The following is a 12,441-nucleotide window of genomic DNA, read 5'->3' as shown; positions in this document are numbered from 1 at the left end:
ACCAGGGGTGTTACACTCAAGAAGAGGCAGCCAAGGCCAATCTGCACATCTTTTTCAGCAACTTAATTGATTTGCCAAATCCAGTTTTTTCTTTCTTTTTTCAGCAACATAATCTCTGAGAAGTTACTAATACTACTGCATGTTGTGCTAGTTACTCCACTTTTTCAGCAACTTAAATGCAGGTATCTTGTAATGCTCACAAGTCAAAACTGTTACAATACGATGTAATACACTTGTTGTTTCTTCTGTTTTTTGGCCTTTATTCAATTGTCCATAGTGTAATGTTGTATGTTCCTTTTATTTTAATGGCTTTTAATATTTATTGTAAAATATAGCCATGTCAAAGGAAGTTGCAAGGGCGACCTAGAACTCAACATATGATAAGGGTTTAGTCGATGTACTACATGACTACAAAGATAACCCAAAGTTGAAGGGTCAAAATGGATGGAATTCAGAGGGATGGAAGTGTATCACTGCTAAGTTTAATGAAAGGTTCTCTTGGCTCATTTCACAAAACAACAACTACAAGAGAAGGAGAAAGAACTTAAATCAAGCTATAAAACAGTAAGAGATTCAAGAAAGGAAAGTGAGACTGGTTCGAATGACTCCCTATGTATGATATTGGCTGAACTAGAGGTTTGGGCAAGGTTGATTAGTGTAAGAAATTTATTTTTATAACATTATGTCTTTGCTTATTTAATATGATCTTTTTGTTGCTGAGAACTAATTACATTTCATGTTGCATTTATTAGGCTCACCCAAAGGTTGCAAGGTTTCGCAAGAAGCCATTTCCTCTTTTCTACTCTTTAGAAGCACTTTATGAAGGTGAGTGTGTGTCCATTTCCTCTTTTCTACTCATTTCTAATAGGCTATGAGCTATTATACCTATTCGTATTTGTTCATTTTTATAGGTAGTGTGGCTACGGGAGACTTAAATTTCACATCAAGTCAACAACTGCCTCCTTATGCTCCTCTATCCGTTGATACTCTTGCTTCTCCTGCTATTGTTCCTCCTCTTGCTCCTCCTGCTAGTGTTCCTCCTGGTCCTACTTTTGTTGTTCCTTCAGCTAGGAGTACATCTGAATAGAATCTCCATCCATTCAATACAAATCCATTTGATTTGGATGGATAAGAGATGACAAGTGAAGCTCAATCTGTGTCAGCTATTCATGAAGCAAGAGAGGGAGAAGGTAGCAAAAGCAGAAAGCGTAAGCAGAGTCATGTGGGAGCAGCTCTCGAAGACTATGTGGAGTTCAAAAAGAGCCAAACTAACAAGACACTTGATGCTCTTAAAGAACTTTCCATGAGGAAGTGTATGAAGGAAATGGAAGCAATGGATGGATTCACAGATGAGGAGAAGTCATATGATGTGGAGGTCTTTGAGTCCGAGATTAATAGAGAGGCTTTCATGTCAACAATGAACCACAATGTTCGAAGAATGTGGCTAAAACGCAAAATCAGGTATGTCCATAGTTAAGCATGTAACAAAACATAGCTTTATGATTTTGGTTTCAGCTTAGCATGAGCGCATATTATGTGGCAGCAACTTCATATTGCCATCCAAGAACATGTTAGCAGAAACATCTTCATATTGTTTACATTTGTCCATGTCATATTATTGGTTTTTAGTTTTCACTCATGACTTTGGAAACTTTGACGCTCCTGCCATATTAGACAACAAATTTACATAACTGCATCCTTGAATAGTAAAGTAACTTGTAGGATACTTAGAACATAACCTTATGATCTTTGTCCATATAGTGCATATTTGTGCATACAATGCCTGGCTGTGGGTTTTTCTTTGTGCATACAGTGCATATTTGAGCTGAAATGAACATAGTGATTTTTCTGAACTGTAAGACAATGTATATCGATATGTTCTGCACTGCATGCCTGGTTGTAAACTAACACATACTTCTGCAATTTTCTTTGCTTGGTCATTTCCTAGTTGTAAAATGTTGGTACATGGTGTAAACTAAATCGTGTGTCAATTGGTGTTACTTGGTACGTGCAGAGTGCTAAGTGGAAGCAACACATGAAGCTGACATGAAGGAAAATGGAACGACAATCCACATGAAGCTTGTAAAAAAGGAGTTAAACTAATAATTTATTCTAGTGTCAAAGTTCATAACGAAGGGACTTGTACTCTGTTTCTATGTTATATTGTCTATTTGTACGTATGACTGGAGATGATCTTATGTGATGTGATGATGGATATATTAACTTTGTTGGATATTAGATGATATTTAAGTTAAACTTTGTTGGATATTAGATGATCAAGTACGGTGCATGTTTTTTAGATTTTTAGTGATGTTTCATTGTGTTTTTTATGTTTCTAAATATTTCCTATTTTTCTTTGATTTTTGTAATTTTTCTGAAGTATTTTGTCTTAAGAGGGGGTTTTAGCCCCTTGGTTGCCAAACAGTGGCAGGGAAATACACCCGAGTAGAAAAATCCTCCCAGGGAATTGAGGTGTCATTTAAAATCCCCTTGGTGGATTACTTCCCTAGGTTTTTGTCCATTTGTTGCCAAACTAGCCCTAAAGCGGTTTGAGGAAGGCTTATACTATGTGCTTAATGAGCACTACTATATTTCAGGTTTAACCAAATTTGTATTAAAAAGCATAAATATTTATGAAATAAAATTAGTATCATTAGCATAAGACCCTACATCTAAAATGACTTATATGTAGGGGGACACTGGACTATAAATTTTACAATATAAAATTTAAGGATTAAATTGGATTAGGATTGGACTCTATTACTATTTGTTTTTGAACTAGAATTTATTATGGGCTTTAACTTATTGTGAAAAAACATTTGGATCATGATCCATACCATCCCTATTTATATGACTTGCCTTCGTATCACGCATCTAGAATGACCCAGCTCCGCATTTGCATGGAACAGTACATTTGGAACAACAAAAATTGTAAGTTGGATTTCACGCTCCCAAATTTCTAAGATTGCACTAAACTCACTAACTACAACTCATATGCCATATAGGCTGCATGGGCCAACAATGCAACTACTTATAGGCTTCTAACATGCTAAAGTGTTAAGAGATAGGTACACTATAAAATATGTTGTCATGGTCTACAAATTTGGTGTCATAAATGTTGTTGTTTTTACCATAAAGTAGGTTAGACTTTAGATAATATGACATGATGATTTTGAAAGTTGTTTTATTTTAGGATGGATGGGGCAACTAATATATAATCTTACATTGACCAGTGTTGAGTACTTCATTGCACGTCTTGCTCTATTGTAATTGTAACAAATACAAACTAAATACATTTTTACTTCAGATTCACCTAGGCCTGGGAATGGGCCATAAAAACTCATGGGTATAAAGGGCCTCCAAATTCATGGGCTAATAATTTTGGATCATTTTTGGTTCACTATTGATTAGGTAGAGTTGGATCAAGCCATTTCATTAAAGGGCCAGCACGGATCGATCATCAAACATGGCCCAAGCGTGTGCCTAGATCATGTGAAGGGCAGAGCCCGTGGATCATGTGAAATTGTGAAGGGCATAGCTGAAAGTTCCCTTTGGCCCGGGAACAGGATCTGGATGTCGCCTAGAGGGGGAGGGTGAATAGGCGAATAAAAATTATCACTTTAAAACTTAAACTCTTACTCTACTCGAAGACTAGATCGCAGTGGAGTGAAGAACTCTTCGAGTAGATTGCAGCAGAATTGAGATTCCTGTCTTGAGAATATCCTGCACTTCAATGAAAGCTCGTACCACAAGTAAGTAGAGAAGTGCGAATGTAAGAACTAAATAAGACAGAGAATCAACACACAACACAGAGTAGAGCACGTGGACACAGGAATTTATCCCGAGGTTCGGCCAAGCCTGAAATGCTTGCCTAGTTCTCGTTGGAGTTAGCCACACCTGGGCTTGGAGTCTATTTCAACTCCTTCCTCCGTTTGCTCAGATCTGTCAGTCAGACAGATAGAGCCTTCCACTATGTTGAGGTAGTTACAACAGAGCCGCGGCTGCTTATAATCTTCTTGGCAGCACTCTGGCAGAGTAACGATATGCTCAAGACTATGCTCTAGCTCGCAGCAGTACTTCTCCACTCTCTATAGGCTTATAGCTTTGCCTCTACACAAACTATTGAGATATACACGAGAGGGAGAGATAGAATTGATCCGAGTGATGTCTACACTTGTTGGTTGCACTTGTACCCTTGCTTGAGGCGCCTAGGAGTCCCTTTTATAGGCACAAGGGGCCTAGGAGCCGTTGGAAGCAATCCAGGAAGGCAAATCTTGCCTTCAGTTGGGTGGCGCACCGGACAGTCCGGTGCACCACCGGACACTGTCTGGTGCCCGATTTCCTTCCATAACTGACGTAGACGACCGTTGCAGTCTTGGAGCCATTGGCACACCGGACACTGTCCGGTGCACACCGGACAGTCCGATGCCCCCATCTGACCGTTGGCTCGGCCACGCGTCACGCGCGGATTGCGCGGCCGACCATTGGCCTAGCCGACCGTTGGCTCACCGGACAGTCCGGTGCACCACCGGACAGTCCGGTGAATTATAGCCGTACATCGCCAGACTTCTCCCGAGAGCGACGACGTCGCCGCAGCCGACTCACCGGACACTGTCCGGTGCACCACCGGACAGTCCGGTGATTTATACCCGTACGCCGCCGACTTCTCCCGAGAGCGGCCTGTTAACTAGAGTTCAGCCTGGCGCACCAGACACTGTCCGGTGCACCACTGAACACTGTCCGGTGTACCACCGGACAGTCCGGTGTGCCCAGCCGAGCTGAAATTGGCTGCTCATAGCCAACACTTTTCCTTTTCTTTTCTTCTTCTTTTCTTTCTGTTTCTAGAAGTTAGACAGATATGTTAGTACACAAAAACCAATGTACTAAGTCTAGAAACATACCTTCTCTTGGATTTCCACCTCTCTAGCATTTGACATGCTTAAGATAGATGTTGGACTCATAAATCATCAAGTCAGCTTAACTTGATTTCCATTGACATTTCTGAGCTCCAACATCCTGCAGAGGTTACATAGAATGTCTCCAAACATAGGGACAACCCAAACTAAAGGTCAAAGTGCACTTAGCTCTTTTGGGCTGCTTCCAGTTCTGTTTTTGACATTTGTTCTCGTTCTAGTGACCTTGATCTCCTTCTTAGAGCTTGGTCTTGAGCCTTATGACTTACACCACATAACTATAGACATTTCCTCATTGTTTGTAAGTCACGTCCTTATGTAGTGATCCTTGATGTGTCGTAGCTGTTCTCAACTCGATCACCCTTGACTTTGCAAGCCTTCTTCTTCACCCTTGGCTTTGGGTTCCTTAGCCTCTTTGACCTTCTCCCGTGCACTTGGTACCTCGAAGCTCTTCCTGCCTCCGTCCTTGGATTGATCAGTTGTCTTCGAGCTATGCTCCCAAGTCTCACTTTATGCAATGTCCATCTTACTTGTGATGCCCATTATTTATCCATCATCTATTCCTTGGACCATCACACTTGTTTACTTGTGTTGAACCCTGTTAGCTTTACATTAAGCACCTGTTCAACACTTAGCACACTTGTTAGTCCTTTAATTTAGTTGTCATCCAAACACCAAAACCCACAAGAGAGCTTTCAATCTCCCCCTTTTTGGTGATTGATGGCAACACAATTAAAGCTTACATAAAAGTGAAATTTAAGGCACAAATTTTGAGTTCTAAGATTGTAGAATGCCCCCCCTAAATATGTGCTTACATTAAAATCTTAGCTTTGGCCTTAAATGCCAAAATGCACATACTTAGGCTAAATCGAAGCATTTCTACACCTTAGCACCTGTGGGATGCATTGTGTCAAGGATCAAACCATGATGCGTATAACACACAAATGCACAGAATCAAAGTTAAACACCATTCACTTGAGTGGATATCTCACAGGAATATCAACCTACCACTATTCACCATTAAGATACCACCATTAAACTAAGATACCAATTTAAAGCAATCTTAAAGCATCGTTATTCTTGAGGCACCATTAACCACATGAATATCTATTACAGAATAAACACTATAGATGCCAATAAATTCATAGCAGCGGAAACACTAGTCCATATGATGCAACACATATAATACTGCAAGAGGCATATGATAAGAATTGTCAATAACATAATAACACACTAACAATGCTCAAACTAACACATCACCCCTTAGGTTAAGCTTTCCTCTCAGGTTGAGATAAGCTTTAATGCACAAATTCTCCCCCTTTGACATCAAACACCAAAACCATATACAAGCAAGAACATAGGGTGATGTCAAGGGACAGCAGGGTGTTAAGGAGGAAAAACACACTATCAAAACTCCCCCTTACTTATTGAACATATGCACTACCAACATTTAAGAAGATACATATACGCAAAAAAAGATCAATACTTCCTTTTGTACCTTTACCATGTTGTGGTGTACTTCCCATCTTGAAAGTATTAATCTCTCGGTAGCTTCTCCACACTTGTGCCTGATTCTTCATCCTAACTTTTTATTGTTGCTAAGTCACCAAGCTTAGAGCAAGTTATAGTATAGTGGCACAAGATGAAGCTTCTATTCTAGTGATTATCAAAAGAGGTCAATTATCACGGCTACCAATTGAAAGGTCATTTATTATCATAGTTCCATGATATTTAAGGATAAGCATCTAGTATCACCAAATATTGTAGAGCATGAGCAATCTAAAAATATGCATTTACTTACGACTTAAGATACCAATTTCTTGACTTACAGAGGTACCCAAGTCCTGATTGCTCCATTTCTTGCTCATCTTCTCTTTTCCACCTTGAGACTACACAAGATCGCTCAAGAAACAATTAGTCTCAAAAGACACGAGTTATGTGTGCTCCCCCTGAGCTTGTGCATCAAGTATTTGAATAACTTGCACTTTGCACATTCTAGCTTTCTCAGAACTAGAGGGGATCACAACATCTCTTGATCAAGGCATACTCTCAATTTCATCACAAAGAGATATCAATTGAATACCAAATGAATGGTTGACTTAATACAACAATGCATGCCTCAAGAAGTATAACATTTTACAAGCAACCTAGACATGCTTCATACTTGACAATCATTGCACCACATATACCAATTGAAAAGCAACACGATCATGCATATAAAGCGCAATGTCTAAGCACATCATAATTAAGAAGGTTCCTTAGGTACACCAAAAGAAACACCATTTTAAAGTAAGGAGCACCTAAGCCAAGATACTACCAATTCAGAGGCAAGACCATAGTTGTGATCACAATCAATGGAACCTCAAGATATTTAATGAAATTGCATAGTTCCATTCTCCATACCTTTGCCTTTTCCTGAATTGCCATGAGAGCACCATTTGTCACTAATTGAGGGCTCCTTTTGATTATGCACCTTATAGCTCAAAAGGGTGCATTAGAGGCACAACATGGATTTTGGTATTCACACCATACCAGACTAGAGTAATCATGTGAACATAAACTAAACAAAATGTCATATTTGCACAAAGGTTAATCATTAAAACCATAAAGAATAACTCACAAAGGGATATAGGTTTATTCACGAACACAAAAAGAGTTAATTGTGGTGGATATATCTAATGAAAAACTACCCATTAAATGATTCAAGAGACATAACCTCTAAAGCACACAATCATGATTAAGCACGCATGGTTACGATTTTGGAAATCATTAATCATTCATTGAAAGGTACTCAACACAGGCAATCAAAAAAGCATAACTACTCCAAGGACAGGTAGCACAACAATCAGACTTAAGAGCAGTACTGATAATGTACTTAAGAAGCACAGGTACCGTCCTTTGGAGAGCCAGATGCACAATCAAGGTCCTTTGCTTGATTCACCAATGATGATTAAGGACCTCTACAACTTATTTCACTTGAGATGAACATGGGATTAGTGTCTCACAATAATTCAACCTTGGGTCAATGAATAAACACCAAAATAATTAACAGCTTAAGCATAGAGTTTGAGTTAACCGTATTAAGCTCTCCCATGGTCTCCAGTCCATCTCAAGGCACCTGCATGGTCTAGTTAGCACAATTTGGTACCCATCTCGGGATGGGTCCATATCAATCATCCAAAAAAGCCTTTGGTACCCAAATAGCATTTGTGCTAGTCCTAGGTGACCTCATGATTGATCTAGCACAAGAGTATGATTTGGGTCTCCTAAGCGAATAAGATTGAGACAAATTTACTTGCTTAGGAACCTCACCTTTATTACATACCTTGGATAGATGACCCTGCTCACCACACTTGTAGCAGAAACGTCGCTCAACCTGACATGACGCTTGCTGTTTGTCATTTTCCTTGGAGAGAGTCATCTTGGAGAATGCACATGCTTGGTTCATTAATAGCGGACAAGAAGTGATCGTGTGGTTCTTGTCATTGCATCTGAAGCATCTCCTTATCCCTTCTCCCTTGTCATTGTATGGACACGACACAATGAGGTGTCCTGCCTTATTGCACTTAAAGCACCCCCTTTTCCCTTTTCTCTTTTTGTTCTTTGATGACATAGAGAAATGGTTAGTGCAAACAACATGATTAATTGAATCTTTACCTTTTTCCAAGCTCATGTTGATTTCTTCATCTTTAGGAACATTCTTCTTATGGAGCTTAACACTTGCTGCAGTTTTTCCTTTCTCAAGCTTCTTCACCACGCGCCCGTGGATATCTTGAGAGAGTTGAGCAATGCATCTTCTCCTTAGTTGTCTTTGCTTCTTGTTCCCACACAATTTCTTTTGTGACCCTGCAACTTTTTGCTCATTTAAACACTCGCTTCCTTTTGAGTGACAGGGGTTAGCACATGGTGATAGATTATCCAAATGTGTACTTGTGCAAGAATGAAGTTCACATGAATTTAAGTTCGTAATTACGACCTCATGAGCAACTTCAAGCATGATATGTCTATCCAAGAGATTATCATGATAACAAGACAATAAGTCATATTTTTTAGTTAGAGCAAGGTTATCATGACTTAACAATTCTACTTGACTCCTAAGCATAGAATTTTCAGTTTTAAGTTGAGCAGCATTAGATAATACATCATGATTATTTCTTTGCTCAATTAAAACAGATTCATACCGTTGGACCAAATCATCATGAGAGCATTTTAGCTCCTCATGTTCTTTGGTCATTTTCTCCAGGCTGTTGTTGGTTTTGATCAGGGACTCCTCTAGCCTATGAGGCGTCTCGCCTTGTTCCTTGTTCCTTCGCAACAGCTTAACCAAGAGTGCTTTGTCTGCTTTGTTGAGATGGATGTAGAAACGGCGAATCTCCTCTTCTTCCACATCATCGGTCTCATTTTCCCTGTCATTAATGTCAGTGGAAGCAATATAGGAAAATGTACCTTGTGATGATGAAGATTCATCCTCGCTATCATCCTCATATTCCTCCTCATCATGGCTTTCGTCTCCACCGTCATTGTTAGCAATAAAACATTTATTATTAGTGGAGAACAAACCTATCGACGAGGTGGATTCATCGTTTAGTGCCCCACACTTTTCTTCTCCCTTTGAATGGTTAGTATCACAAGTAATATAGGGAGTAGGAGCATCACAATTTGCCACAGAATATTTTCCTTTAATTCTATTCCATAAATCATGAGCATCAACAAATAAATCACTATCACTACTCATGATGGCAAAATAAGCACCTCTAGAAAGAGAATCAACTAAGATATTGCAAGCATGGTGATTTAGAGATAGACATCTTAGTTCATCATTAGAAGGATTTTTACTAACATTAGAGGGAAAAATACTTCTACTAAAGACCTATCTCAAATCAGGATCAACACTCATGAAAGCATTATAAATAGAGACAGACCAAGATTTGTAATTAGAACCATCGCCTAAAAGAAGTTCTACAGTTACCTCTTGTGACGATATCGTCTTCTCCGGACGGCTAAGCCCACACTGGAGAGGCCTAGCTCTGATACCAATTGAAAGTTCCCTTTGGCCCGGGAACAGGATCTGGATGTCGCCTAGAGGGGGGGTGAATAGGCGAATAAAAATTATCACTTTAAAACTTAAACTCTTACTCTACTCGAAGACTAGATCGCAGTGGAGTGAAGAACTCTTCGAGTAGATTGCAGCGAAATTGAGATTCCTGTCTTGAGAATATCCTGCACTTCAAAGAAATCTCGTACCACAAGTAAGTAGTGAAGTGCAAACGTAAGAACTGAATAAGACAGAGAATCAACACACAACACAGAGTAGAGCACGTGGACACAGGAATTTATCCCGAGGTTCGGCCAAGCCTGAAATGCTTGCCTAGTCCTCGTTGGAGTTAGCCACACCTAGGCTTGGAGTCTATTTCAACTCCTTCCTTCGTTTGCTCAGATCTGTCAGTCAGACAGATAGAGCCTTCCACTATGTTGAGGTAGTTACAACAGAGCCGCGGCTGCTTACAATCTTCTTGGCAGCACTCCGGCAGAGTAACGATATGCTCAAGACTATGCTCTAGCTCGCAGCAGTACTTCTCCACTCTCTAGAGGCTTATAGCTTTGCCTCTACACAAACTATTGAGATATACACGAGAGGGAGAGATAGAATTGATCCGAGTGATGTCTACACTTGTTGGCTGCACTTGTACCCTTGCTTCAGGCGCCTAGGAGTCCCTTTTATAGGCACAAGGGGCCTAGGAGCCGTTGGAAGCAATCCAGGAAGGCAAATCTTGCCTTCAGTCGGGTGGCGCACTGGACAGTCCGGTGCACCACCGGACACTGTCCGGTGCCCGATTTCCTTCCATAACTGGCGCAGACGACCGTTGCAGTCTTGGAGCCGTTGGCACACCGGACACTGTCCGGTGCACACCGGACAGTCCGGTGCCCCCATCTGACCGTTGGCTCGGCCACGCGTCACGCGCGGATTGCGGCCGACCGTTGGCCTAGCCGATCGTTGGCTCACCGGACAGTCCGGTGCACCACCGGACAGTCCGGTGAATTATAGCCGTACATCGCCAGACTTCTCCCGAGAGCGACGACTTCGCCGCAGCCGAATCACCGGACACTGTCCGGTGCACCACCGGACAGTCCGGTGATTTATACCCGTACGCCGCCAACTTCTCCCAAGAGCGACCTGTTAACCAGAGTTCAGCCTGGCGCACCGGACACTGTCCGGTGCACCACCAGACAGTCCGGTGTGCCCAGCCGAGCTGAAATTGGCTGCTCATAGCCAACACTTTTCCTTTTCTTTTCTTCTTCTTTTCTTTCTGTTTCCAGCACTTAGATAGATATGTTAGTACACAAAAACCAATGTACTAAGTCTAGAAACATACCTTCTCTTGGATTTCCACATCTCTAGCATTTGACATGCTTAAGATAGATGTTGGACTCATAAATCATTAAGTCAGCTTAACTTGATTTCCATTGACATTTCTAAGCTCCAACATCCTGCAGAGGTTACATAGAATGTCTCCAAACATAGGGACAACCCAAACTAAAGGTCAAAGTGCACTTAGCTCTTTTGGGCTGCTTCCAGTTCTGTTTTTGACATTTGTTCTCGTTCTAGTGACCTTGATCTCCTTCTTAGAGCTTGGTCTTGAGCCTTATGACTTACACCACATAACTATAGACATTTCCTCATTGGTTGTAAGTCATGTCCTTATGTAGTGATCCTTGATGTGCCTTAGCTGTTCTCAACTCGATCACCCTTGACTTTGCAAGCCTTCTTCTTCACCCTTGGCTTTGGGTTCCTCAGCCTCTTTGACCTTCTCCCGTGCACTTGGTACCTCGAAGCTCTTCTTGCCTCCGTCCTTGGCTTGATCAGTTGTCTCCGAGCTATGCACCCAAGTCTCACTTTATGCAATGTCCATCTTACTTGTGATGCCCATTATTTATCCATCATCTAGTCCTTGGACCATCACACTTGTTTACTTGTGTTGAACCCTGTTAGCTTTACATTAAGCACCTGTTCAACACTTAGCACACTTGTTAGTCCTTTAATTTAGTTGTCATCCAAACACCAAAACCCACAAGAGAGCTTTCAACAGCCCATGGTTCCTGTAGCGTCTTCCTCCACGGTTTGGTCGTCCGAAGAGCGGCGGTGAGCGATTGACACAGGAATCGGAGCCGGCGACTGCAGGAATCGGAGACGGTTTAGTCGTCCACGGTTCCCACCGACGCATGTAGCATGCCCTGTCGCTTCATCGGCTGGGTGGCGACCGCGGCCCCCACCGACCGGCATAGGAATCAGAGCCACGATTGCACCTAGAGGATTTGCACCTGTAGGATTTGTGCTCGAAGAAAGGTATTTCCTAGCTACTCTACTGATAGTCAGATGTAAATAGGAAATCGTTGTGTAACTGGAGCATACTCGTTCAAATATAGTACTCGTTCCAGCTGTCTTAAAGAAAGGTATCAAATATATATGGTTGGGGTTTTACACAACGATTCCGTGCAGCTGGAGCATTCTCGTTCAATGTAAACATCT

General features: G+C 41.3%; 1 pseudogene; it reads left to right on the top strand.

Annotated features, from left to right (window-relative positions):
* The first annotated feature begins 337 nt into the window (after positions 1 to 337).
* Positions 338 to 2,271, top strand: LOC103649367 (uncharacterized; annotated as a pseudogene).
* The last annotated feature ends 10,170 nt before the right edge of the window (positions 2,272 to 12,441 follow it).

This window comes from Zea mays, chromosome 2, assembly GCF_902167145.1.
Source record: "Zea mays cultivar B73 chromosome 2, Zm-B73-REFERENCE-NAM-5.0, whole genome shotgun sequence".
Lineage (NCBI taxonomy): Eukaryota > Viridiplantae > Streptophyta > Magnoliopsida > Poales > Poaceae > Zea > Zea mays.
This window is presented reverse-complemented; position numbering and strand designations above follow the sequence as displayed.